Source organism: Physcomitrium patens, chromosome 9 (assembly GCF_059467195.1).
Source record: "Physcomitrium patens ecotype Gransden chromosome 9, ASM5946719v1, whole genome shotgun sequence".
Taxonomy (NCBI): domain Eukaryota; kingdom Viridiplantae; phylum Streptophyta; class Bryopsida; order Funariales; family Funariaceae; genus Physcomitrium; species Physcomitrium patens.
This window is the reverse complement of record NC_143418.1, coordinates 16,642,460-16,669,844: the sequence shown is the minus strand read 5'-3', so window position 1 is coordinate 16,669,844 and position 27,385 is coordinate 16,642,460. Positions and strand designations below refer to the sequence as shown.

The 27,385-nt window shown below is 33.0% G+C and overlaps 2 long non-coding RNA genes across 5 annotated transcripts; both read left to right on the top strand.

Annotated features, from left to right (window-relative positions):
* The first annotated feature begins 4,138 nt into the window (after positions 1–4,138).
* LOC149988398 (uncharacterized) lies at positions 4,139–8,508 on the top strand. 4 transcript variants are annotated; one of them, XR_016504869.1, is made up of 8 exons: positions 4,206–5,424; positions 5,564–5,812; positions 6,042–6,171; positions 6,348–6,525; positions 6,754–6,834; positions 7,678–7,743; positions 7,915–8,033; positions 8,140–8,508. It is a non-coding gene; the product is annotated as an uncharacterized LOC149988398 (long non-coding RNA). The 4 variants fall into 4 exon arrangements; XR_016504868.1 differs by having other exon boundaries at positions 4,139–5,768; positions 8,140–8,365; XR_016504867.1 differs by lacking the exons at positions 4,206–5,424; positions 5,564–5,812; positions 6,042–6,171; positions 6,348–6,525; positions 6,754–6,834 and having other exon boundaries at positions 7,387–7,743; positions 8,140–8,365.
* Positions 8,509–14,102: 5,594 nt separating this feature from the next.
* Positions 14,103–15,142, top strand: LOC149988397 (uncharacterized). Its single transcript, XR_016504910.1, has 2 exons — positions 14,103–14,552; positions 14,766–15,142. It is a non-coding gene; the product is annotated as an uncharacterized LOC149988397 (long non-coding RNA).
* Positions 15,143–27,385: the final 12,243 nt, after the last annotated feature.

Here is a 27,385-nt window from a genome sequence, read left to right as displayed (position 1 = left end):
AAAGTAGTATCTATAATTTTTCTTCTATAGACAATTCAAATAAATTCAAAAAATTAAATTAGAAGATGGTAATTTTTAATCTCTAGTATTAAATAAAAATTTCCATAAAAAAAGATAATTTAATCTCTTTAAGAAAAAAATCAATATTAAAAAATTATAAATTAGTTTAAAGGTGAGTGATTTGTATCTTTTAAGAATACAAAAATAGAAGTAGAATAATCTATCCTACAAATTCAGCCACAAATGCTTCAAGATATATTGACATATATTAAAGATGCAACTTAAGTAATGACATATCAACAATAGATTTTTTATTCATATTAGAAGTTAGTTCTATCACATGGCTCTCCAAAAAATAACCTATCATGGTATTCTCTTCTTTCAAAATAGAATATATTGAGTTGTCAATAGCAACCAAAGAAATAGCCTAACAAGTCAAACTCATCAAAGATTTTGGCTTCAATATACCAAAGTCAATACACATTTATTATAATAATGAAAGAAGCATCAAAATAGCCAAAAATCTCAACATCAATCCATAAACAAAGTACATATCAACTAATCATTACTTCACTAGGGAATGAATCAAAATGATAGAAGCTTGTTTAATTTATGTACCTTCACAACAACAAGTTGCCAACATCTTTACCAAGTCATTCAAACAAAGCTTGTTTAAAAAGTTTAGAGCAAAACTAAACATAATATCCATCAAATAAGAACAATCCTAATACCTAGTAGAAACTATATTACTTTAAATACTCCCTATAAGCATTTTCTTATATATATATATATATATATATATATATATATATATTAGAATTAGATATCAATTCTTACTTCTTCTCTAATTTAATGGAAATTCTTTAAAAAATAATCATTTGTCATAATTACAAAAAACCAATCTCGACAATTGAAGGAGCCAAAATAATTTAGCACCAACAAAAAGATCTCATATCAATTTTGAAATAATTGCATCATAAAGAAGATTGGCTGCAATTCCACATGAACAAGAAGCTAAGAACTAAAAGTTGTCAACAACTTCTTGAATTATAGCCTTCTTTAATACAAAATTGTCTACAACTCCTTGAATCTTCACTTCAATATCCACAAATTTATGACAAATTATATCAAATTTTTGTACAATATCACCTTTATTGAACAAATATAAATTGAAAAAATCTATGGATGAAATATTTGGCCAAGGAAATACCTTTTGACAATTGTGTTGATCTATCAATTGGATGCCATATTCTTTGTACCAAAAGAATTTTGTTACTATAACCTTATCAATAATTATAATTTGGACCAAATATTGCTAAGGAAGGAAGTCCATCTCTCGCAATACCAAAGTTCAACCTTGCAATCTTATTACAAGAAGCCAAAAAGGATATGTCTTAACAAAAAGACTTAGCAACATAATAAGATTCTTAAGAATCAACCTTAATATATTTTTTACTTCAATTGATAAAATTAATATCTCTAATTTTCTTATTATCATTCAATATATCTATATAAAATAATAGTCAATGACTTAAGATTATAGCCAAAATAAATAGGATTAATAAATTAATTAAATTGCACAAAGAATAATTAGAGCTCTAAAAAAAAAATTCATAAAAATAATTGATAGTACTACTATAATGAATTCTATGACCTCTATAAAATAAAAACCTCTTTGTGTTTCATTTTTATTTCTTTGAAAACAATCAAATACGCTAGAGAGCATAAAATTGGAGATTATAGAATATTAAGTCCATGTTATTTAAGATACAATAGATGATTTTGTAACAAAGGAGGATGTTAGAACATCCATCTTACTTATCATCTGTTTAGATGATCCTCATAGATAAGTTTAGATGTTGGAATCATAGCCAAGTGCTTAACATCTAACATGATGTATAATGTACTTATACCTACAAATTTTATAGTCACAATATATAAGTACATACCACCTTTCTTTATTATTCTTGTTTCTTATTTTATTTTGATTATTTATTATTTATTCTTTATGCTATCTTCATTCTTTTCTCATGTTTATTTGTATATATATTTGTGTAGATATGTAGATGGAGAAGAAGAAAAATGAACAATTGAAATTGATTTGGCACTAATATCTTTTTCCAACACCTACTTGCTTCCAAAGTTTCCTACAAAAAATAACTTTATAACATGCTTCATCATATGAGTTTTGAAATTGGAAAAAATATCATATTTGCAAAGGTCCCTCTATCTAAAAAGCACTACAATAGTAAACATAAACTTAACTTAAAACTAATCAAATAGTATCACAACAACAAAATTGAAATGAAAGAATGTCATTTGTTTCTTATAAATATAAATAATATAATTAAAACTTAAAGCATGTGGCTCTTAGTATCAACCTTGGATGGTAAATTTCATTCTATCTTTTATTTATCAAAGTATTTAATTGAGGTAAGAATTGGTCAATAATTTTAAATAAACTTATAGATAGATGAATACATGCAAAGATGAAATACTCTTTGGAATGATGCACATACAAAGACACTATTTTTTTAATGTATAAGATATTTTTCTTTATAAATATGAACTTTATCATTTTTTTTATTGATTTTTCTACATTTTATTTTTTTTTAAAAAAAAAAATCATTCAAACCTTTATTTTAGCTATTTTTCTTTCTTTTTTTTGTATTAAGGTGGATAACTATTTTATTGTAAAAATTTAATTATAATTTTTTTTAAATACTATTTAATGACAGAGCATTTATTAATCCATATGAATGTAGGTATGTATAAATCTATAGATAAACATATGAAATCATAAAAAAAAATAAGAAAAAATTTAATTATAAATAAATTATAATTCATGCAATTTATAAGAATTATTTATATCACCATAATTTAAAGATTAGCAAAAAATAAAATGAAATAAAACTGAAATTATTTAATGCATAAATAAAAATAAAATTATTCAATTATTCTTAAGGTATTCTAGGAATAAACATGAAGAAATAAAATTATAACAAGACAAAATACAAAGGTCATAAAACAAAATGTGAAAGATCCATCATTATCTTCTAATGTTTTAAGCTCATTTTTGTGTTTTAACTAATCTTAATTCATAAAAAAAATCATTGTAAATTTTTTGTGCTAGATGTGGATGTTTATATTATTTTAAGTCTTTTATAACTTTATATCAATCTTATAGAACAACTGTTATTACCAAAAAAATGATAATATTTTTCATGCTTTATGAGATATTATACATAAATAAATATCTTTATAACAACCCATTTATACAAAGATTTGATTTTAGCTAAACCTTCTTTGCTACTAATTTTTTTTTATATTTCTTTTCAACTATTTTGCTAATAATAATAATAAAAAAAAAATCCACTATATAATAGTACTAAAAATATTATATTGTTAAACAATAAATTAAAAAATGATGTGTTTAACATATTTTTAGGAAGAAAAGTAGAAAATATGAATTTTACTTGAAAAAACTTACACAACTTCAAAACACTAAACATCATATTTTGTGAAAATTGTATATCACATCAAAATACAACAAATTGAATGATTCAAAGGTTGAGATTCATCTTGAATTTATTTTTAAATTACAGCTTCAATTTATTTTAAAATAAATTCAATGATCTTTTTTTAAATAAATTCAATTTTTAAAATAAATTCAAGATGTAATGAATATATCTTGAATTTATTTTTAAAATTGAGTAGATGCCAAACAATGATTCCAATTGATATGCAAACAAATTTTCCATCAAACAGATGCTTCGAGCTTCCAAAATGGTGAGGAAGATGGACCCATACAGAAAAAGACCATTGATTCTGCTACAACAGTTTGGTGAAGCCCTCATCACTATAAAAATATAAAATAAAATAAATAAAAAGCACACATGTGCACAAGCAAGTAGGTGGGAAAACGGTTGATTCAAAGCAGCGTCGGAATGCTGTACGAGGCGTCCCTCACGAGGCCATTCCTCATTCAAAGCAGCGTCGGAGCTGCATGCACGGGGCGTCCCTTACGAGGCTGGACTGTTTACTTACGCCCACGCCCACCCGAACGAACGAATGAGAGAGATAGAGCACTTATTGTGCAGATTCAGCCAAGTAAAAGCTTCTTCGAGTAAGAAGTAGAAGAAGAGGAGGAGAGGTGCTGCTACATGATGAAGCGCACTATCGCAGAGAGATGCATCAACGCATGCATGCATGAGATTCCGAGACGGATGCTCGCATTTGAGTCGGTGTGGAGGGTTCTCGCTGTTATCAGGAAGGAAGGAAGGAACAACACCTTGCTCCTCATGATTTTGTGTTTTTGCTTCCACTGATAGCTTTCCAGTGGCGAATTTTGCTGCTGGGTGATCGTAAAACCAATGTATTGGACAGGAGTGTAGCTCATAGGACTAACTGCAGCTCCTTTTTTAAGTCTCCTGAAGGCAAAGAGAACACGAGACAGGAAGGATTCAACTTCACAAGCTTGCGGCGATGGAGTGCGGAGCGAATGTGAGAAGGAGCACAGAGCCACATAAACATGGCGCAACCGTAGAGAGGGAAAGGTAGAGGTCGCTGGATGTGTGTTAGATTTTCAAGTGCAGATCATGCGACGAGAATTTGCGTCCCACGAGTTAGTCTCCCCGGAATTGTGCTGGATGGTGACGGATTCACGATGTGATGAGAAATTGCAGCATCTCGATCGGAACAAGATTGATGACGTGATCGATTGCGAACCATGTGGCGAATGTGCGGAAATCGGTGCGCGGGGAAATCTCGTCACTCGATCGGACAGGACGTGATATCCCGAAATGTATGACAGCGCAGACCGAGAAGCCGCTGATGTCTGCGGAACTCGAAACTAGTTTTAGCAAGTAGCGGATGGAACCCTAAAACCTGCTTCACATTCCTGGGCTGCTTCTTTAGATAGACGTTAGAATTAAGCCAATTGTTCTGCAGAGTGTGCGTTATCCACTCCCATTCTGATTCAGAACCTTGGCATCCCCGAGCTTCGGAACGAGCTTCAGGGGTTGTCGTTGTCCCGCATGCTATTCCTGCCAGAATCTCCTGGGTTCCTGCAGTCTCGTTAGATTAAACAAAATATGTTTGGGTGTCGTTAAATTTCCTTGTTGGTCGACTGCACAGAATGGAGGATTGTTCTTAGAAGAACTTGATGGTCATGTGATAAAACTGGAAGCCAGTCAGTGAGGGAGTGCTATGGGGACACTCTGTGGGGTGCAGCGATCGTCTCTGCTGAAGCCAAGCTGCTCTCGACTGTAATCTTGGTAATCTAATTGTAGTGCCGTTCAGAGCACTCTTGATTTGCGGGATCTTTTCTCGGGAGACAGAAGCCACATTGGAGTGTGTGCGAATCGACGCATTGGCCAACTTTCCCGACGATCATGGTTGCCCAGCTTGGGAGAGCGTCGCGAAGTACGTTGATTGGCATCATGTGAAGTTTATTTTTCGGCTGAAAAGCAGCAATGGTAGCACTGCAGGGGTTGGACATTGGGCTACATGACAAGGAACTTGAGTTACTGCAGTCACTTAACAGGAATTTGCGTGAGTCCAGATGGGAAAAAGCTGAGGAGTAGCATGGGCATTGTCCTTGCAACCGAAAGCCGCATCGTCGGAGGCGGAGGTTGAGGCCGTGACACTGCCAGAGCTAGATATGATGAGGTCTCCAAAAGGAGGGGAGAAGAGCTGAATTAGGCTCACTTTCATTTGGAGAGCGGTGAATCTTTCCTCTGTATTCGGTTGCATTCACCCCTCTGACGGTTGGCACCTCCTCCGCCTATAACTTCGAAGGAATTTTCCCACTGTATGTTTTATATCTCGAAGATCTTGCAATGGAGAGATTAAGGATCGAAATAAAGTGTTCTTTGATTTTGAAGCATTATTTCTATATTTTCTTGCATTTTGGAACTTCCCATTTCAAAAAAAGATTGTGGCATTTTCCAGCGGTTATCACAGGTAATTCTTGAATCGCTAAGGTATGTGCATTATCGTCCCCGACTTGACTGTTTGCGCCTGGGTGTTTGACGATGCAGCCAGAGAGTAGTGCTACAGCGCTGCGCGCGCATGTCCTGCCCTGGGGATCGTAAGAGCTGCGCATCAAGTTGGTGAAATGCGAGTTGTTGATCTCCTTTCTGTTGCCATTCTCTGTGTCATGTTTACCTGGTTTGACTCCCCTCCTACATTGGTTAGCTTTGGAATGTGGATGATATGAGCGAAATTACTAAATTGACTTGGAAGTGGTAGAGTTTAATATAAAGGTGAAGAAGGGAAAATGTCAAATGATCCCGATTCGAGGTTGAACATGAAGCAACTATTGAATCACCTGGCATATTTTGCAGCCTGTTGTTGCATTGGCTCCATCACATTTTTGAAGCCCAGCATGGTGGTTCCTTGGTGCAGTCGACACGACTTTTGCAGTGTCCTCTATTTCGTCTTAGTTGAAATGGCCTTGGGGAACCGCTATGCTTCGTGGCATTCGGTTCATCAAGTGCTTTTCATTTATCCCTGCCATGCCAGGTACTCAACACCTACTCATATGCTTCACAATGGATCACCATTTCCGGGGAGGGACTTGCATGTATTACCACTATGGGTGACTTCAACATTCTAGGATCATGTGCAATTTGACAGGTTTCATAAGCTTAAGTTCTTTTCACTTGTGTTGGAGATTTTCTACATGTAATAGCCCATATTCAAATCGTCTGATCAGAAGTCTCTAACACAGTGGAGTTGGGGCTTTTGCAGTGACGCTGACCCTGATCGAAGGTAGCGTTGTGGTAGAGATCACTACCTCACTCATCCTCCTCTGCCAGCCACTTCCGTCAGGTATGCAAATCTAGATTCTTTCAACTTCCTCACAGCAAATACGAGGCGGTGTCCAGTAATTTCCTTTCTTCGTTGTTTCAGAGGATGGGACGGAAATTTTCTATGTCTCGCTATCTATACTGGGATCGGATAATTGTGAAAATGCCATATTTCTGGTGCTATTCGTAGCATATATTCTCACTTTTGTGGAATGTATCAGAATGTTTCCTTATCCGTTGTCCTCTTTGAGGGGAATTTTATAATCTTTATCTGAATGTTAATATCCGTTATCTTTTTGGATGCTTTTTCATCTCTCCCTGAATATGTCAATTGACCTAGAAACCATGTCTTAAACCATGGTTTCTTTTTTTCTTCTTTTCAAATTGATCAGATCGAGGGGTACCTCCCAGTGGGAAAGTTGTCTCCGTTTGGAACTCTCACTTTTCAATCTCCTCTTTTGCGTTTATGGGCTTATTGCTTTGCACTTAAAGTTTTCCCATTGGCCATTGTTTGGTAAGGTACAGTGTTCTCTTGTTTATTCAGCACACGTCTTTTCTGGAATGCAATGGTATTTTTATGTCGTGAGGAGAAATTACAGCTCGTGACGCAGCTTTCACACACTTCGTTTCCGACTAGTTGCCTGTGTTTGGAGCATCGGCTAGCAGTTCTACCAAAAACTCTTCATGGCAGTGTGCAATGAAAGTAGATGTTCTTAGGACACCTATGCTGTCCACTTAAGCAGAGCATTTGGTTTTATGTCTATCGTATGCAAGATTTGTTGACTTTGCTTCAAAACAGATGATAGGCCCATGCTCATGCTCACGTTTATCAAGCCCACTAAATTGGTGCACATTGTTCACGCAGGCATTCTCGTTATTGAAACTGCCAACCGGGAGACTGGTGTCGGAGTTCAATGGCAAGAATCACGCTGTATGATACACTAACTCGCCCTAGTCTGTCGTTATTGAGAATCATGAGAATAAGAAGTTTTTTTTCAGAAGCTGTATTAGGATAGGGTACAAATAACACTCTCACCGATTAGCTCCAAATATTCTCAATGCCTCGCCATGAATATCCCAAATTTTACGTGCGTTGGAACAGAACAAAAGCCTGCTGATCGTCATGGAAAAAAATACTACTGCGTACAGCTTCACGTTTCACTTGGAGTTGCTTCTAAGTCTTGGCTTTGCGCTCCCTTCTAGATTATCAGCGATGTTTTGGTACCTACACTGACTCATTTCTATTTTGCCATACTACACAGTGTTTCATTGCTCTAGGAAACTAATAGCAAAATCAAATAATATTTTGTTTTCTCAAACCTTGCAGGTGAAGCAATATAGGTGAAAAGATCATTGCAAGCTTCTGATGGTAGCGACACGATTTGCAGTCAGGGGCTTTCAAAAGAAGAGGAGCCAGGCATGCGCACAACTCATCCCTCGCATTTGGTGGAAATCGTCATCTGCTCGTTTTGTATCGAGAACTTGCTAGCTACTCGAAGCTACATTGTCTGCACATCTTTAGTTTTTTGCCAAGCTTCTACTGGCATTTCCAATTCTGAAGGAGTCAACGCTACAACCAGAACATGGTAACTACTAAGTGGTGCACTGGATCCTAAGTTTTCCAAACCTCGTGATTGTTGTGTATAAAACTAGACCTATTCATCATGCAAAAGGCCATCGTGTTCTGTTCATGAAAGATCCGCAATATTTGTTGTTGCCCCTCGTTTCCTCTTTTTCCCAACCTCATTGTGAGACACTGTTGAATTGGTCTCAGGTTTCCGCGTGTTCATCAAGGCCTTTTACACACTGTTTTTGCGCTTTCCCTGTATTTTGCAACGTGTGTTGAAGAACACACCTCTCCAGAACGTAGACTTCCGTTCTAGTCCATCAGTGTCAGACATTCAGATACTGCACAATGGAATAGGACATGCAGTGGGTCAAACATTCAGCTTTCTAACTACACATCCTTCAGAAGATCTGTTTTCTTTTCTTTTCTGTATTCTCTCATAATTCTATTTATATTCACTCTGGAAACCTTAGGAACCCGATTCCGCGCATGGTATATCCACACAGTCCCTAGATTTACTTGCATGCTGTTCGACCCTCTGGACAGATGAGATGGGTTCATGTCCAGCTTCCACCCAACTATGAACTCAAGTCCAACACATATGGTATCAAACTATGTCCAGGAGTAGCAATAAAACATTATAATTATAATTATAATAGAATTGAAACAAAGTAATGAGACGACATTGTGGGGGGGGGGGTAACTGGTGGTGAAGAAAGTGTGATGGAGATTGGGCACAGGGAGGGGGTGAGACTGTGTTAAAATGGTGAAACCCTAAAAAGGGATAATGGGGATGGAGAAGTGAAGTGATGGGGATTGGCACTACCAGGTGTGGGAAATACACACACACATCACCCCTCAATCAACCCCCTTCCCATGCTCCCTTTTCCTCCCTCCCTTCCATCCATCCTTTCTTTGTGCAGCCTTTTTATTTATTCACTTATTGTTATTATTCATTTATATGTGTTTTCTTTTTGCCATCTTGACATTGATGGGTTACTTTTTGTTCCACCAGAAGGCATTGCTTTACAACTGCCTGCGGTCTTTTCAGCTCAATCCCTTTCTTTCCTTTCCTTTGCCTTCCTTCCTTACTATTCCTTATTATTAATGATTTCTGAATAAAATGTTGTGAGTATGTGTGAATGATTTGTAACTGATCACATGTAAGATGGGGATACAGTCTGCCAAAATCCACAGGCAAGCAGTTGAAGTTAAGGGGATCCATACCCAAAATGGGGACTAACATGGGGGCATGGCTGAATGAAGGGGACAAAATAGCCAGTCACACAAGGTTGAAGATTTTCCTCAGATTTGGTGACAATCTCTCTACAGTTGGAAGGAAGATGGAAAAAAAAAAAAAAAAAAACAACAACAACAACCAACTAGAATCCTCACCTTCAAGGAGGAGGGAAAATGAATAAATAAGAGCAACATCAACATCAAAGAAAAAAGATTTCATTGACACCACCACCACCACCATAATAACAACAACAATGACAACAACAAAGAAAACAATAATGGTTCTAAAAGTGGCTTAGATGTTTCTAACAACTATACAGCAAGCAGAATCCATCACCCAAACCACAGTTCTCTCAATACTCTTGAACTCAAAGTTTCCCCACAATTTTTTCATTAGTTAACTAGACAAATAATAAAATCCACTTTTACAATAAACTGATAAAATAGAAAAAATGGGCACACATTTTTGAAGGGTGATTGTGGAGTTTTAATGAGCTTGAGATTTCATTTAATACTAGAGTTGATCCACTCAAAATACATGAGAACTGTGGAGTTTTTCAGGATTTGAACAGACTGTCATCAAATGGTAGGTTGGACAGCTTTGCATACAATGAGTTTCAAAATTCAATAAATGTAAAAACCTAAAGGAAATATTGAAATGAGATCAGCACATACTTATATGCATGCATGTATGTAGTCTATGAATTTTTCAGTGATAATAATGTAAACCACAAAATATATACATAGTTTTAATCTGTCCAAGATTTTGACATTTGAAAAAACATTTGTTATATATGATCATTGGAAAATGAGAAAAGAGAAATGTATGCATGTATATATTTTTAATATACATTTCAGACATTAGCACATGAACACATGAGTATTCCCATGTATATAGTGTGTGAGTTTAATATAAACTTATATTCACAAATACACTTGTATAATTTCAAACCAAACAAATAAAAATGGAGGTAGAAGTCTATTTGTACTTATTGATAGTTTGGTGTTTAAATTTTCACTTTGAATTGCCAAAGTCATGCTGAGTTTGAATAATGTTATTCATTCCTAAATACATACACATTCCTAATTACAGTATAAACTTCTAATCATACATTTTTTTTATATATATAATATTTTTAGAATTTTGGCTTGAATGTATTTTATGTTATATGATTCTATATATTAGCTCAAATCTTCAAAAGATTAAATATTGAGAAATGTTGTGAGAATCAAAATTTTAAATCATCTATAATTTTTAAGGGGCTTTGCATAACTCTTGGTTTTGATGTTGTGCGTGTAGCAATTTTTTTTTTTATTGAAAACATAATATTTTTAACTGTAACAACCAACTTGTGCATTCAAACAAGGAATGGTTTGATGTCAATTTAGGACCCACTAGCACACAATCCTCGCCCAATTTGTCATGGTATTTGGATGCATATCATCCATCTAGAAAAAAAGGCAACGTATCTTTGCCACACACCCTACCATTATATATATATATATATATATATTTATAGTTAGTTAGTTAGATAGTTAGTTGAGTAAAAGAGGGAAAGCAAGTAGACCCCAGTTTGGGGCAAAGTATGGAAAAGTGGATAAGGTTTGTAACGACTAAATTTCGATTTTGAATTGCTAGTTTATTTTGTGCTACTTTTTTGCGGTTTTTTTTGTCATTTTCAGGGTTATTTTACAAGGCTGAGGCACTGGTTATTGTGTAAGATTATGTAATCAGTTATTAAACATTATTATTATTAGCTAAATTCCAAATGTGAAATGAAAAATTTGGTTTGTGCTTTATTGTTATGGTATAATACTTACTTTACACAGATTACCAAACAATGGATAAGAGATGGTATAAAGTCCATATTTCAACCATTATTGTTTTGTTTTCTTTTTTCAAATGAATTATATCATTTTATTGTCGTGATAACCACATGGTAACATTCAGTATGTATTTTTCTTCTTCTATGATCAATGATCAATGTAAAGATCAAGTTTCACAATGAATGGATGAATGTCTGGATAAGTTTTCATCCATCCATTCATCTGTCTTCAAGCCCAGTGAGTGGCTCTTTAGCCAGGCCTTTAGGAGAAGAATGGCAGGCTCTTTAATATTATTATTATTATGGAGGAGAAAGGCTTCTTGACCCTCTCCATCTCCCAAGACAAATAAAATCAATACAAAAGAAACAGTTAGGACTCCCCCCCCCTAAATTCCATTTTGAAACAACTACATTACATGTGTGTGAATGTTTATTATAATTAAAGCTTGGTTTTATTTTTCTAGGATTTTGGGGGAACAGAGTGAGAATAGAATACGAAAGGAAGGGAAAGGTGAGAGGGAGATCATAAACTGATTCGGCCTGTGATGAATCAATGAATGAGAAATATTGATTAGCCTACTAACTCCTCTAATACAAACACTCTCCATGCCATAACAGCAGAAGTAGTAATATTTATAATAGTCTTAATAACTATTAGTTAGATGCTTGAAACCGCATTGTTATTAATACAAATTTCAAAAGTGTTTGACACCATACCCCATGACCTTTATTTAGATCTTAAATATGTTGCATAAGTAAATGGATGAATTAAATATTTAAACCTCCTTTTGTTTCCTCTAACCTTAATCAGCCGGCTACAAAATGGTGGCTCAAGGGACATAGAAGTAAATTCTTTTTCACCCTGTCCAACGGTTCCCCAACATTTAGTTTTTTCATCCATCATTCATCCATCCACCATTACACCCACTTATAATTCATTTAATCATACTGGAAAACGTCTGCTTATGTTTATCTTCATCTCATTTAATATGTACTCAAGATGTAGCCAACTTAATCACCTTGTAAAAGTAGGGTTACAGCACCTTTCTTCCTCTCTAATTTTCTTATGTTTATGAGAACATATTCATACAATATTTTTCCTTCTGCATATATATATATTTGGTCATATGCATTCGTACTGTTGATCTGAATAGTTAACCTTAGATTCACAATCTAGATCTTCATCAAGTGCAACGAAGACAAGTGTGAGAGGGTCTATCTTTCTTTTATTATTGGAGGAAAAAAGAATAACAGATTATTCAATCAATTACGCATTTGGTTTCACAATTATTTCTTGCATAACATTTGTAAGCAAGATGTTGCAGTAAACAAGGTTTGGGAATAAAAAACAGGTGGATTAAAAATAAATTTATATACACACACATATATATATGTAGCATGATTTATGCCTTTAATTTAAATTAAAACAATCACAATTATTTCCTGGTGTTGTGCTTACTTAAAACTCATATAATATTTTGTGTTTTGTGTTTTATTAATTTTTTGAAAAGAGACATTTACAGAATAATTCATCAACCAGGAACATAGATTTGATTTTAATTATTTGATTGTGTTGGTTTGTGAACGAATAATTAATGTTCATGTATTTCTATCATTCATTTCTCTAGTAATAATCACAAAAAAAGCTGTTCATATATTTTATATATAACAGTAAACAATTTAAAGAAAATCATATATATATAGATAGAGAGAGAGAGAGAGAGAGAGAGAGAAAGAGAGAGAGTACTATACATGCCACCAAATTATTTGCTACTACCAAATTACCAATCAGTTTGGTTACAACATTTTATCATCATATAATTATAAAATTTATAAAATGCTTTATTATATGAAGAGCAATGTTATCGCATTAATGTACAAATATTATTGAGTTGATTATTTTGATTATTAAAACTTTATGTTAACTCCTTATCTTAATGCAATTATTTCATTTCAGTATTTTTATAAATTGGCTCATTCTATTTTACAAGTTTATTTTATACTAAATTTTAGTAAAATAATTATCCAATATACTTATGTGACTGAGATCAATCTAATAATGAATCCTCAAAATGTTTAAAAATTCAAATCTGTTTATCCTAGTAAAGGCATATGAATTATCATTTGAAGTAACTATCCTATTTAAATCTAACTTTTTGTAAAAAAAAAAAAAAAAAAAAAAAAAAAAAAAAAACGTTATACATGTTAAAGAGATATCACAATAATATTCTTGAAGTTTTCAAAATCATTTTTTTGGATTTGTTATAAAACCATGAATTACAAAACAAACTCGTAGCTAGTAGCAAGAAGTCTAAAAGTTTAAATGGCGATTGACGTCTCAACAAGGAACAAATAAATTAATATCTTCACTTCTCAACAATATGAAAATACATTTAGTAACTAAGAATAAATCAGTTAGTTTATAGAATTTTTAAATAATAATAATAATTATTATTATCAATAATTTGACAGTGTATATATATATATATATATTTGGATATACACATATAATGAAAATTAAAAAAATATATATAAGACGTGTACATATATATATATATATATATATATATATTGTTATATATATACACATATAATGAAAATTAAAAAAAAAAAAAAAACATAAGACGTGTATATATATATATATATATATATATATTTGGATATACACATATAATTTTCTTGATCATATTGCAAAATTTATAGATCATTATTTATTTTGATAATTTGTGTAGTGTATTTTGATAGAAATTTGGTGACTATTTTGGCATGTGAAATTCTTTCAGATTCTTTTATAATGTTTAGGTATCTTTTAAAAAACCTTATAAAAAAATCAAAAAAATTTAAGAGTTTCAAAAGTATTTATATATGTTGATATTAAAATTCTTTGTGATTTTAGAAAATTAATTGTACACTATGATATTTTATCAAAGATGTATAATAATCATTTTCTAATTTAAGATGTTATTGTTTTAGAGAGTATTTTATTATTTTAAGAATAATTCAATCTAATTAAAGATTCAATATTTTTTCTTTGACCTAATATGAGAAATTACAGTTTAATATCTATAGTATAACATTACGAGAATTCAACAACAACATTATATTTTGGTGATTTAAAAAATTCATTTAAAACCTTTGAAATGTGTTTTATATAACTATTTTGTATTAAGATTAAAAAATTAGATTTGAAGTAGTATCTTTAAATTATAAATACCACATATAAATCTTCAGTACTTGGTAATGAATTTTCAAATTTATATATATATTTTTAAACATTAAATAATAATAAATTTCAAGTTCTATTTCAACATAATATTTCAGCAAGAAGATCAGAGATGAAATCGTTCAATGGAAATTCAAGGCAAATTTAAAAGCTACAATTGAGTATTGAAACAGTATAAGAGAAGAATTTTTTTCGTTATCATTCTTATGTTATGCTTACAAAATCGCATTCATTTGTTCTTAGATTTTAAATATATATATATATACCGAAAATATCAAGTTTGTAAATTTACAAATTTAAATTTGAAATTTAAATTCTGTAAACAAAAAATTAAAGTAGTTTTAGTATTATTTATTGAATGACTCTAGAGTAAAGACTTGTAAAAACTTTGAATTTTAGTGCATGTTAAAAGAAGTAAGCAAGTTCAAATTGCTTTGTAAAGCATAGAAATAAAACTACAAAAATTGTGTGATGTTAGTTTTTTGTATTTCAAAATTGAAAATAATTCCACAAAAGAAGAATATATATATATATATATATATATATATGTAATGTTTTTTTTTTTTTCATAGATAAATTACAAGAAAATGTATATTTTTATACACAAGATTGCACACATAGTAGATCTTGTTGAATAGAGTCAATGAATATTTTCACTTAAATTGATATATAAGGCATAGAGGACTATATTATAATTGCTTGAAGAGTTTATTTATCTCTTGAATATAAAAAATTGCATTACAGATAACCTAGTTGTGTCTATAACTAAAATATATTATTCTTTGAATACTGCTTCACATTTTGTTTTCTTGTCTTTGTAAGTTGAAAACTTTTGCAAGACTATTTCTTATCAAAACCTTTCTTACCCTAAATAATTATTAGCTTATGCCAATTTTTTAAAGAATATTATTGCATCTCAAGTTTATTTTTTTAACATTTTTATAAACATGTATTTTTTAAAAAATATTAATTAATTAATTAATTAATTATATATATATACATATATATAATTAGTTTGTTTTGAAAGAATTAGATTCAACTTCAATAAATATTATTTTAAAAATTAAAAATATATGTTACTAAAAGATTAAATGTGAATTATTATTGAAATCACAGTGAAACAATTTATTGTTTTACATAGTGTACAAGTAATGATAGAACAATGATACAGTGTCCAACATGCCATTATTTTACAGGATACCTTGACGACATTTTGAATATGTTATAATTAAAATTCGAGTCATTATGGTAGAGAAACAAACATAAAAATACACACATAATTAATAAATTAATACTAGTGTTTTTTTAGATCAATATAATAAGTACAAAAACAAAAAATATTATTATTAGAAATCTATTATAAAAACATTTTACTAGTTTAATTTTATATTATTTCATTTTATTATATACGATATTTTAAAGTTAAAATCTAAGAAAATTTCCAAAGTATTGCTGGAGGGAGAGTAGAAAAAATATAACTATAGAACTTGTGATTAACAATTATTTTTGTTATAGTGTATGGTGTTTGCTTCTCAGAACTTACATGCAACATTGGTGTGATTTGAAGATGACCTAAATACATTTTCTTTATAACATTATATATCAACAACTGATTGTGCATATTATAAATTTTATAAAGAATTTTACAGGTGATTATTTATAATTTGATTATGTGATACAAAATCTTGTTTTTTAAAGAATACTGCCGTATTTTCTTAAGTAAATGTTTAAAAAACTAAACATCTCACAAACCTACCAATTAAGTATTCCATAAATCGTTTTAGTGTACTGTAAAAATGAAACTTTATTATATATATAAGAAGCTGAAAATCAATAATAACAATACACTTTTTTGTTAATTTTAAAATAAAAAACAAAAAATAAAAAATATATCTTCAGATACCTTGACCAAAGTCTACACAAGAAAAAAGTTAATTAAAATTTTATTTTCAAAAGCTTTAAATTTTTTTTGAAAATAAAAATTAGCAACTATTGTGTTTTGCACTTTTATTTTGCAAGTTTCCTCTTTGATTCCCTTTATTTTTATTTATTCGTTTAGATCTAACTCCAACCCATTCTAATTGTTGCATATTATCACTTATCAAAACTTGAAAACTTCAAGGGCCGTCTTTGAGTTATATCCCAGTTACTTGCCATGTTGATGCTTCTACCTAATTACTAAATGTTGATGATTTCCCACAAATCAATGCAGTTAGATGCAATTTAATCATAATCTGTTGTTAGTTGGCTGCAAGCTACTCCACACTGTTGCAGTTTAATACTTACATGTTTTTTTCTTTTTTTCATTTTTTTTTAATAATCGAAATTCTACAATAATGTATATGAACTTCCTTTCAAACCTTGAAAACTATTGTGGTGTAATAATAAAAAACTAATGGTGATATTTCTTAAAAACAATTATAAGTATTTTAACATATTCTCTAGTGTATTGTGGAGACTTCAAAAAAATCACTTTTTGGTGTTTTTTAATTCAACAAAGAAAACATTATCAAGATTACAAAAAACAACTTTATTCAACATTTTTTTTCTTACATGAATTTACAAAAATAGACACGAGTAATTAAACAACAAAATTTCTGTGTTTTTGTTTGTCTTGAGCAACGTGTAAATATACTGATTAGGGTAAAAAAGATAAAACATACCTATCAATATTACATATGTTTATATTTTTTAATTTATCTTAAAAACTATCATGACAAAAATAATTGATGTTGATACTCATAGATTAAAATGATATAATATCATATTATTATACTTTTAGATATGTTGGACTATGCTTAAAATGCAAATTAGGGAATCAGCTTTTAACTTTTGCAATTATTGTTAAAAATCATTAAATATTCATTTGTATGTATGTACCCAGTTTTCTAATTTTTTTTAATATTCTTTGTAAATTAAAACAAAAATCATACAAATACTTTGTAGTTAATGATGTACAATGAAAGAAATTTAAATCCAAAGAGATGCTTTATTGAAACACCTAAAAGTTAATTCTTTTTTGCCTAAAATTAGGTGATGAAGATCTTATTCAAATTTTTATCAACCTTCTAAAAATAAATAATATACAATAAACAAATGTATACAAATAGAGACAATAAAAATAAAAATAAAAGATATGATAAAAATCAAAAGGAAAAAAATGCTCCAAGGTTGTTAAAAAATTTAGAAAAAGCCTCATAGGTTACTATAAAAGTCATTGTATTAAAAAAAAAATTTGATTTATTTTATATATATATATATATACACACACATACATATGTTATTGCCAATACACTAAGCAAAATATAAATTTGATTGTTGCAATATAGAATAGTTCTTTGTCTAAAAATCAACCTCATAATTGAAAATAATTTTCAACACCAAGATTTCGGAATCTTCTTTAAAAAGAAATTTCAAAATATATAAATAGAAAAAATGAATTAAAATGACACAATTCATTTTCTTTAATTAATACATTTATTTTCAAAATCTTATCTATATATATATATATATGTATATAGATAGATAGATAGACTGATTATAAAATGTCAGTTTAAAATACTGTGTTGAATAGACCAGAGTTTTTTTTATACATAAAAGAAACCCAACTATTAAGGTAAAAGAAAAAGTATGATTTTGAAAATTCAAGAACATATTAAGTAAAAATATGTCATAAGATTTTAAAAACTTAATTATAATCATAAAACTTGAATAAAAATTAAAACATTTCTCAAAGTTCTAAAAATATTTTTTACATTGAAAATATAAATATTCTTTAGTTTTTTTAAACAATTTGAATTAAAATAGATATACAAATTAAGAAATAAAATTTCTAAAAAGTAAAATCGTTTCTTTCTAAGTTCAAAAAATAATATTAGGATTTTAATTTTCAAATACATAATAGAAAATAAATTAAATATTTTCCTATCAAAAATTTGGTCAAAAAACATAGTAATTAAAAACAATAAATGCTCTAACAGTGAGAATGGTTCAAGGAATAAGAAATTTAAAATTCATATTAATCTCTCTAAAAAACTACAGTAGAATAAAAAATTGCACAATAGATTTCCATCTTGTGTATGTTGTAAGATCTAAACTATTAGTGAAAAATCAAATAAAATTTTTAAACTAGAGTTGCATTCTTGTAATGCTTATATATATATATATATATATATATATGTTGACAAAAATCTGCTACTAACTGAGTAATATTGCAAGAAAAACATATACAGAATATTTCGTATATTAAAAAGTAATTGTATGATGAAAAGGCCTATTCAACCAATAAAGACAGTAAAAATATAATAATTTCCAAAAGATAAATTTATTACACCTTGATAAAGGTTGAATCTTCTAAAATATTGTATCAAATCTGACTTATGTCTTGTTGAGTTTTATATTTAGAAATTGCAATAGAATCATCAAAATTCATGATTGTTTTAAGCGTTCTTATACACACTAGACAATATAGTAAGGTCTTGTTGAACATTCATATATTTAACAATAAAAATAATAATTTACCTTATAATATATTATTCTAATATTCATTTTATTTAAGGTATAATAATCATATACATATATATTTTAAAAATTGCCTGTGTGTATTTTTTCTTTACTTTTCTTTTTCTTCTCTGCAGTGCATATTGTTTTTCTTAGTGAGTAGCTCTTCATGTCTATTTATCTTTATCTGTGTGTCTGAGGGCAAGGGAGGGCACAGGAAAGAAAGGAAGGAAGTACTAATGCAAGCAAGCAAGGGCACTTGAGGCTGTTGTGTCCAGGTTCATATCATAATGGATGGATGGATGCATTCTGATGGACGGATGGATTGTGATGGATGGATGGAAGTTGGGGGCACCCACCCCACCCACAAGTGAGGAAGAAGAAGAAGAAGTTGAACCCCAACCCCAGCCCTGCCAAATACACCCAGGCAGGCAGCATTTGAGCTACTTACCTACTTACCTACCTACCTACTTACTTACCTAATTACATACTTAGCTCCTATGAGATGTAGGAGGAGGAGCTGCTGCTATACTACCACTACTACTAGTCAAGGACACAAGGGAAGGAAGGAAGCAAACTAAGGGCAAGGAAGGAATGGCTACACTTGAAGTAAAAGAAGACCTGAACTGAACTGGGTTGGGGGGGGGGGGGGGAACCAATATATATTTCTTATATTATTGTTTCTCCCACCCTCTCCCCTTGGCCCCTTCAACCCTCCCTCCCTTTCCTTCTCTGTCTATGTATCTATGTATCTATCTTTCTCTTTCTCTTTCTCAGTCAGTCTCTCACATCAACCAGATGTGGGGAAATCTGGGGATGATCCTCCCCTTGGATTCTACTACCACCTTACCCCCACACCCCCATTCTACCCCCACCCCCATGAATGAAACTACTACTACTACTACTTTATTATTGCCCCCTTCCTACTGTCCTTTCACCACCCCACTCCCCATGCTCTGTCTCTCTCTCCCTCTCTCTCTTTCTTTCTTCCTTCATCAATAAATAATAAGTAACTTCAGTGTTTAGTTATGACTACTGCCCCTTTAGAATTGAGGAGGATGGGTGGTACAGTGGGGTTCCATGAGAAGAGAAAATGAGAAGGAAGAAGTGTGAGCCCAAAAGTACATTGGTTTTAATGAGCAGTCAAGGAAGTGGGGATAGATAGATAGATTGAGCAGTTTGGCTGCTGCTGCTGCTGCTCTCCCACCCCTCCTCCACCCTAAACTCTCTGGTCAAAACCACTCGGTCAACTCACTCACTTGCAGGACTACACAAATTTCACCTCATTTGCACAAAAAGAATATAAATAAATGAATAAAACATGGAAAAATGGATGCCATTAGAAAGGAAAAAGGTATAAGAAGAAATGAGAAAAAAAACATATATGGGGGGGGGAGGCATTGCCCTGCACAACAGTCACCTCTGCACACATATCCTTTGCTCCTCCCCTAAGGTCCAGAGAATGAACTCCAGCCAACCTTTGCAACACATGCTCTTCTCAATGAGTGAATGAGTGAGCATGTTCCAGGCAGAAAACAGTATGTATCATCCTGACAGGACAACAGATAACTACAGAATCTCCTGCCTCATGGGGGGATGGACTGCTGCAAAGGTATTTCTGGGTGCTCTCTCTATCTCTCCTCATTAAAATTATATATATATATATATTAGAGCTGGCAAATTGCTTCTCAATTCTATTCTCCAAACAACTTTTTTCATACCCGGGGAGGGAGGGAGGGAGGGAGGGAGGGAGGGACATTGGATTTGCACATGCAATGAAAAAAGACTAGAAAAAAGGAAAAAAGAAGCCTTCCAAATTTAGAACTCTCATATGACACAGGTTTTTCCATAAAAAGGAACCCCTTGTTTTTCTTCTTTCTTTTTCCCCTATATTAAAAGCATGCAGTGGTTTGAATCCCTTTCACATGCATGCAGCTAGTTTATAATGTCAAGATGTCTACAATGAAAGCAATATTATGATGCCAACCACAAGTTTACTATTAGTGCATTGAAAACATGACAATCCTGTTTTATAAAATTGGAACTCCAAGTATGTGGTAAGAGCATTATTGAATAGCACTTAATAAAAGTGACACAAAACATGTTAAAAATTTCAAATGCATGCATGCATGCATGAACGCATGAATTTATAAGCGTACAAATATTCACATTCCAGCGTTTTTGTGGAATGCAAATAGGGATAAATGCTAGAGCTATTAGTTTTTCACTTTTTACTTATTTACCTGCAGATGAGGGAGAACTGTGGAGCAATTACTTTTATGTGTGTGTGTGTGGGTGATCTTTAAATGTGTGATCATAAAATATCCACCTTGACTTTGATGATTTAGAATCCCCATGACTTAACACAGATGCTTGGATTTCATTACCAGGAGAGGGAGTAGCAGATAAGAATAACTTACCAGCGGAGGAAGAAGGAGATTATTTTTTACCTTTTTCTTTTTCTTTTTCCTTTCAGAAAACATACACAGTAGTAGTAATAACAATAAGAGTAATAAGAGTAGTAAATATGTTTTCTGAGAGAGAGGGGTGGAGTTGGAGCTTCCCAATGCTTTGGAGAAGAAAAGTGTATTAAGTGGCAGAAAGATTAGCATAGGCTTCATTAAACTCACCCGCCTGGGTCATAATGAGAAATGGCAGCATTAGCAAGGCAACTTACTTAGTGGCAGGACAGCCCTAATAACTATGATTATCCGGCTAATTAGCATGGTTGGCTGGAGGAGGCAAATGGGTACTACCACTACTACTACTACTTACTAAGGGAGGGAGGGAGGGAGGGGGGAATTAGCCTTTAGTATTTCTACCCCGCCCCCATTGACCAGCGCAGTCAGTACCCAATTAAAAAAATAACAACAATAATAACAATATTTTTGACTGTGGTGAAATCTTGGGTGGTGATCATAGTGGCAGGGGGGGAGGTCTCTGGCAAGAGAGGCGGGCTGGTCAAACTCACAATTCCTATTCCTGGCCTGTAAATAATAATAACAAGAGTAAGAGTGGCAGTCTCTGTAGCCAAAGGACAATGTACCGGGACAACCCAGCCCAGCAGCAGCAGCAGAAGCTAGCTCCCATGTCAGCAGCTGGGTTGAATTTGACTCTTATTATTTACCCCTCCCCTCCCCCTCCTCCTTTATCTTCTTCTTCAGTACTTGTTATTCTTTCATTACAATGAAGGTGTGCATTACATTTCATGAACCCACTAAGTTAGCTGAGATTGGAGTTGTGAACTTGCTATGAAATGAAAACTTGTGTGTAGTTTGTCTCCCATGGAGACAGTGTTAAATGCAGCTAGTGAGTGTATGTAGGTAAGCTAGCAGCAGCTACTCCATCCAATTTCTCACACTGTGGTTTCACACAAACACTTCACACACACACATGTGCATGTTGTGCATGATGTCCATGTTATTGGAGGTTGAATTATGCCTAGGTGCAGTTCAAATATTTCAGATTGTTTTGTAATACATATTATTGGATCATACATATTTAGAATCTCTAATTTTCTGAACAGAGGAAGTGTGTGGGTGTGTGTGTTCCTGAATGGCTATGTAAAGTGTCAAACATTGTTGAATGAATTCAAATAAATACAACAACTGGCACAAGTTATTTACTTTTCTTTTGTTTAAGCTTGCACAATCTCTCTCTCTCTCTCTCTCTCTCTCTCTCGCTTAGAACAATAATGCAAATCTTGAGTTCTTTAATTTTGTTTCATGCATTTTCAAAATATTCCCAAAAGCCATCTGCAGAACAACATGGCAGGGCAAGAAACTAGTACTCTTTTATCACACAAGAGAGAAAGACATGGAGAGAGCAAAGCAAATAAAAGCAAAGCAAGAACCACGGTTTCATTCTTCAATCATGCCCAAGTTGGATCAACAGGTAGACTGATGTTGAGCCAGGACACACCACTTCCAAATGGAATGATAATAAAAAAAATAAAAAAGTGCTGACTCAGCATCTGTATCCCATGCACTCTCTTGCTACAAAGACCCTACACACTTACAATTGCATCATGTGTGCAAATACAGTTAACTTGTATTTGGATGCATGGAACAAATGAGTAAATTTATGGATTCACATTTGGCTGCATGGATGAATGAATGAGTGGTGCTGAAATGACATGGAGTTCCTCTTTGATGTTCCCCTGTTATTTTAGCTGTGTTATTTCAGGTTGAACACACACACAAGACTTTTTTTTATTTTTTTATTTTAATTCATATGTTTGTTGATGTTGGCAACTTGTGAGATGGAGGACTGCACCAGCACATTCTAACAACAGTGTTTCTCTCTCACTTGACCAAAATCTCTGCACCCTTGATCTAGCAAATGCATGTCCTGTGGGTGTCAAAGGCTTTGCTTTTATGGTTCCCCTATCCCAGTTGAGAACCAAATAGCTGAATAGCTGTCCAGCATTTGGTGTAGGGTAAGTAAGTACTCCCTCGTTTAGAGATTATTGGCCTTGCCCTGTAAAGCCCTCTTGGTAGAAAGAAGCTCTACAAGGCACACCCATTTGAGTAGTGTATCAAAAACTTATCCCAGTATATTTATAAATAAAACATGTCATTTGTAACTTCAATTTAATGCATAAATAAAATATTCAAATTAGATTTTTTATTAACTTATTATTACTGTTATTATTCACAGTAAAATTTTTTAAGACCATGGTGCTATTTCATTGTTTTATGTTGCACAATGCTTTTTGTGCATTGTGTGTGTCTCTTTCCCTATCTCTCACAGTATATATATATATATATATATATAGTTATTTATTTATTGATCAATAACTTGTTCAACATTTATTGATTTTTTCAAGTGACTATACTGCATTAGAAACAGTATTTTATTGATTGTATGCTAGACATGTTGACATTCCAGTGTTTTTAAATAATATGTCACAGTCCTGTGTGTGAGATTGTAAAGTTAATTTCTTTGAAATCTTAATGTTAAAATTATGTTCACACAGTTTCATTTTGCAAAAGGTTAATTTTCTTAATGACATGGAGATATATATTTTTTGGATGAAACATGAGAATTCCTACTTAAAATGTCATCATGGTCCACTAGAGAGAGACAGAAAACTAAACTCTTGTTTATGAGTGACAACTAAAAGTAAACGGTGCTCTATCTAGTAGAAAGACCAATTACCATTTTTTCCACGTAGTTGAAGAAGGTTTTGGAGAAAATAAGTGTTTTTTGGGAGGACATTAATTCAGGACGAGGGATACAGTTAAATAAAAAAAAGGGTCTTTTATGGTCCTTTTTCAAACTCCAAATTTACCCGTCCAATTAAATTGGTTCATTTATTTTTTCTAAGTGTTGGGACTTGACCTGAATCCCTATTATTTATATTTTTCCCTAGAAGAAGTATCAAGATGACTGCATCTGTTGATTGATCAACAACTACCATAACAAGTGTGATGTCAGCGGCAGGGATTTCATATCTCCAGAGACTATTTGTAGGGATAAAATGAAAAATGAAATGATGGCGAAGTAAAAAGAAATAGAGTAAAAATGATCAACAAGAGCTTTCAGTTCGAATTTCAACCCTTGGGTCCATGAATGAAGAGAAGAAGCAGTTTTTGGAGATGACCCAGTTCGTCCATGGAAAAACAGAAACACCTAAACTACAGTATAAAGTGACTTCTGGAGTTGACCTCCCATTTCTGCCAGATGGGATACCTTGTTGTGTGTATGGGTTTATAATATCAGGTATTTGACCTGAATGCTCAAGAGAATCTAATCTAGAAGATGCAACACATATTGGAAGGAGTCTTTACAGTCACAAAACCCACACACACACACACACTAGTTTATTCAAAGGTTGTACAAGGTCACACAACTCTCCTCACTCTCTCCTTCACAGGATGCCGAACTTATTGAATACCAGACCTTCATTTGGTGCAAAAATATATATGTATATTTAAAAAAGTGCACTCCAGCTCTCTGTCTGGGAGTCATCCCTTTTCAGTGTGAATCGGGACAAGGGAGCCATTACTAACACAGCCCAAACGCGCCTCCGGTTTTTTCCAAAATAAGGAAACATATAACTACTTGGAAGAGTTGAGACTCGAGAAGTATGAGTGCTCCAATAATAAACTCCAGGCCAAAGTTCAGATTAGATCTACAAAACTTTTTTAAAGGGAAAAAGGATTTTTTGGGGAGGTCCTGCGTGCATGGGGGCCATTCATACATCCAGTGCTCAAAGTTAAATGACATCTAGTTCCAAAAATAAGACCAGGAAGAGACTGCGTTTTTCTCTTGCCCTAATAATGGAACTTTTTGTAATAACGGGCTCTATTTTGTGTCGCGAGATAACTGAAGTTTAGTCGCACATATCACTGGATCATGTTTTTTTCCCGATTTTTTCTCTGGATGCGAACTAATAATATATATATACATATATTTAATTTTTGGAGCAGCGGGCATCACAGGTTGTATGTAACCTGTGCTCCCGTTGAGAACTCGCAGGAAATGGGAAACACACTGTCCGTGAACAATCAAGGAATGTGCTGTGTTTCTCCAGGTGCTCGTCGTGTGAACGAAGTTCTCAATGAATGATCTTTAGGGCTGGCTAATCAAAAGTTATGTTTTGGATTTGTGGGAGACAAAAATCTAATTTGCTTAAGCTGGACTATAAATGAAAATAAAACACAGAGTGTTTGGTAATGTAATGTTTGATATGAAAGCCAAGCAGTAATCTTACCAGTGTAAGCTCTTCTTCAAAACTCTAGTATACAATTGTGTCCATGTGAAAAACAATTTGAATGGTCTGGGCTCTTCATCTTGCTTCCTTTTGTTTTCGTTCTCATGCAGCCAGTATTTAGTCCTCAACACTATGTCCCAAAATGGAGATAAAAAAGAGGATCGCATTGATTTATTATTATTATTATTATTATTATTTCATTCCTAACCTCTGTGTGGATAGGAGTTCAGTCAAAATGTCTAGTTGATTAGAGAAATAAAAAATAAGACAAGTGTTAAAAGTGGGGTTGGGCAAGATTGTATCTAAAGTAGATGTTGGTGTTCAATGAAATAAACACATATGCTCAGAACATGATTATTTGTCCATCTATAAATAACTGAATATTTGGTTGAGATCACTTGGGAAGGAAGGGTCGAAATTCATGGATGCAGAGCAAAGACCCTACCCCCCCTCCCTTTTTAAAGCCACACACTTAGTTTAGGGGTTTTTGACTTGAATCCTACTTGGAGTTGATCAATAAGTCCATCATTAACATGTCACCATGACCAAGAAATGCTTGTTTTGTTTAGTTTTGTTTTTTTCCCCACACCTGAGGCATAGATTTTGTTAACTTAGATTCTTGTTGGGAAATCTAAACCCCCACATCCAGACAATACCTCCCCCCCCCCTTTGTTGAAGACTTCAGACTAACATTTTTGACCCTCTTCATTGAATAATAAAATTTATCTGCTGCCCATAAAAACAATCCTATGTGGATGTAGCAAATGAGATGTCATGATCAAGATTCACTGGATTGTCTGAAAGATGCTTGGATTGTAGCGAGTTTGCTTTGGTTACCATAGGGAGAGTTCCTTCAACAATTAGTTCATCTCCTTCTTCAACACTTGGTCCCACAAGTATGAACATATCGTGGAATTCAACAACATACCTGAAAGCCGGGGAAATGATTTGTGACCCCATTTCCATCACTCTTTTAGGGTTTAGAGCACCTTGACAATCTGGAAGAATCTCTCCTATGTGATTCACTCTGTGTTTGTTGAGACAAACAATGCTCTAGGCCAGAAAACAATACCACAAAGAATCTCTATTTGACCGATATGGGAACACACTCCCCTCGCCTGGAACACGAGTGGGAAAAAGCTCTTCCTCCCACCCAGTTCAGAATCCAAACAAGACAGAGTGGAAGAAGCGTGGTAAGGGAGACATCAGCGGACCAAACATTCTTGAGAAACGAAACCCGGATACTGCAATGATCCGCATTGGAACGACTCCCCAGACCAAAACCTGAAGAGAGGAGGGGGGAGGGGAGGAGGAGGAGAGCCCATTAACTGGCAGCCCGACGCATTAAACCACCCAATTCCTGCACCTTAATTACACCGCGAGGGACGCACAATCAACGCACAGAACTCAAACGCTCCCCACGATCCTACGGCAACCAGGCAGCAGCGGGCACTCGTCAAACCACAAAAATCTACCGTCAAGGACCACTTGGCAACAGAC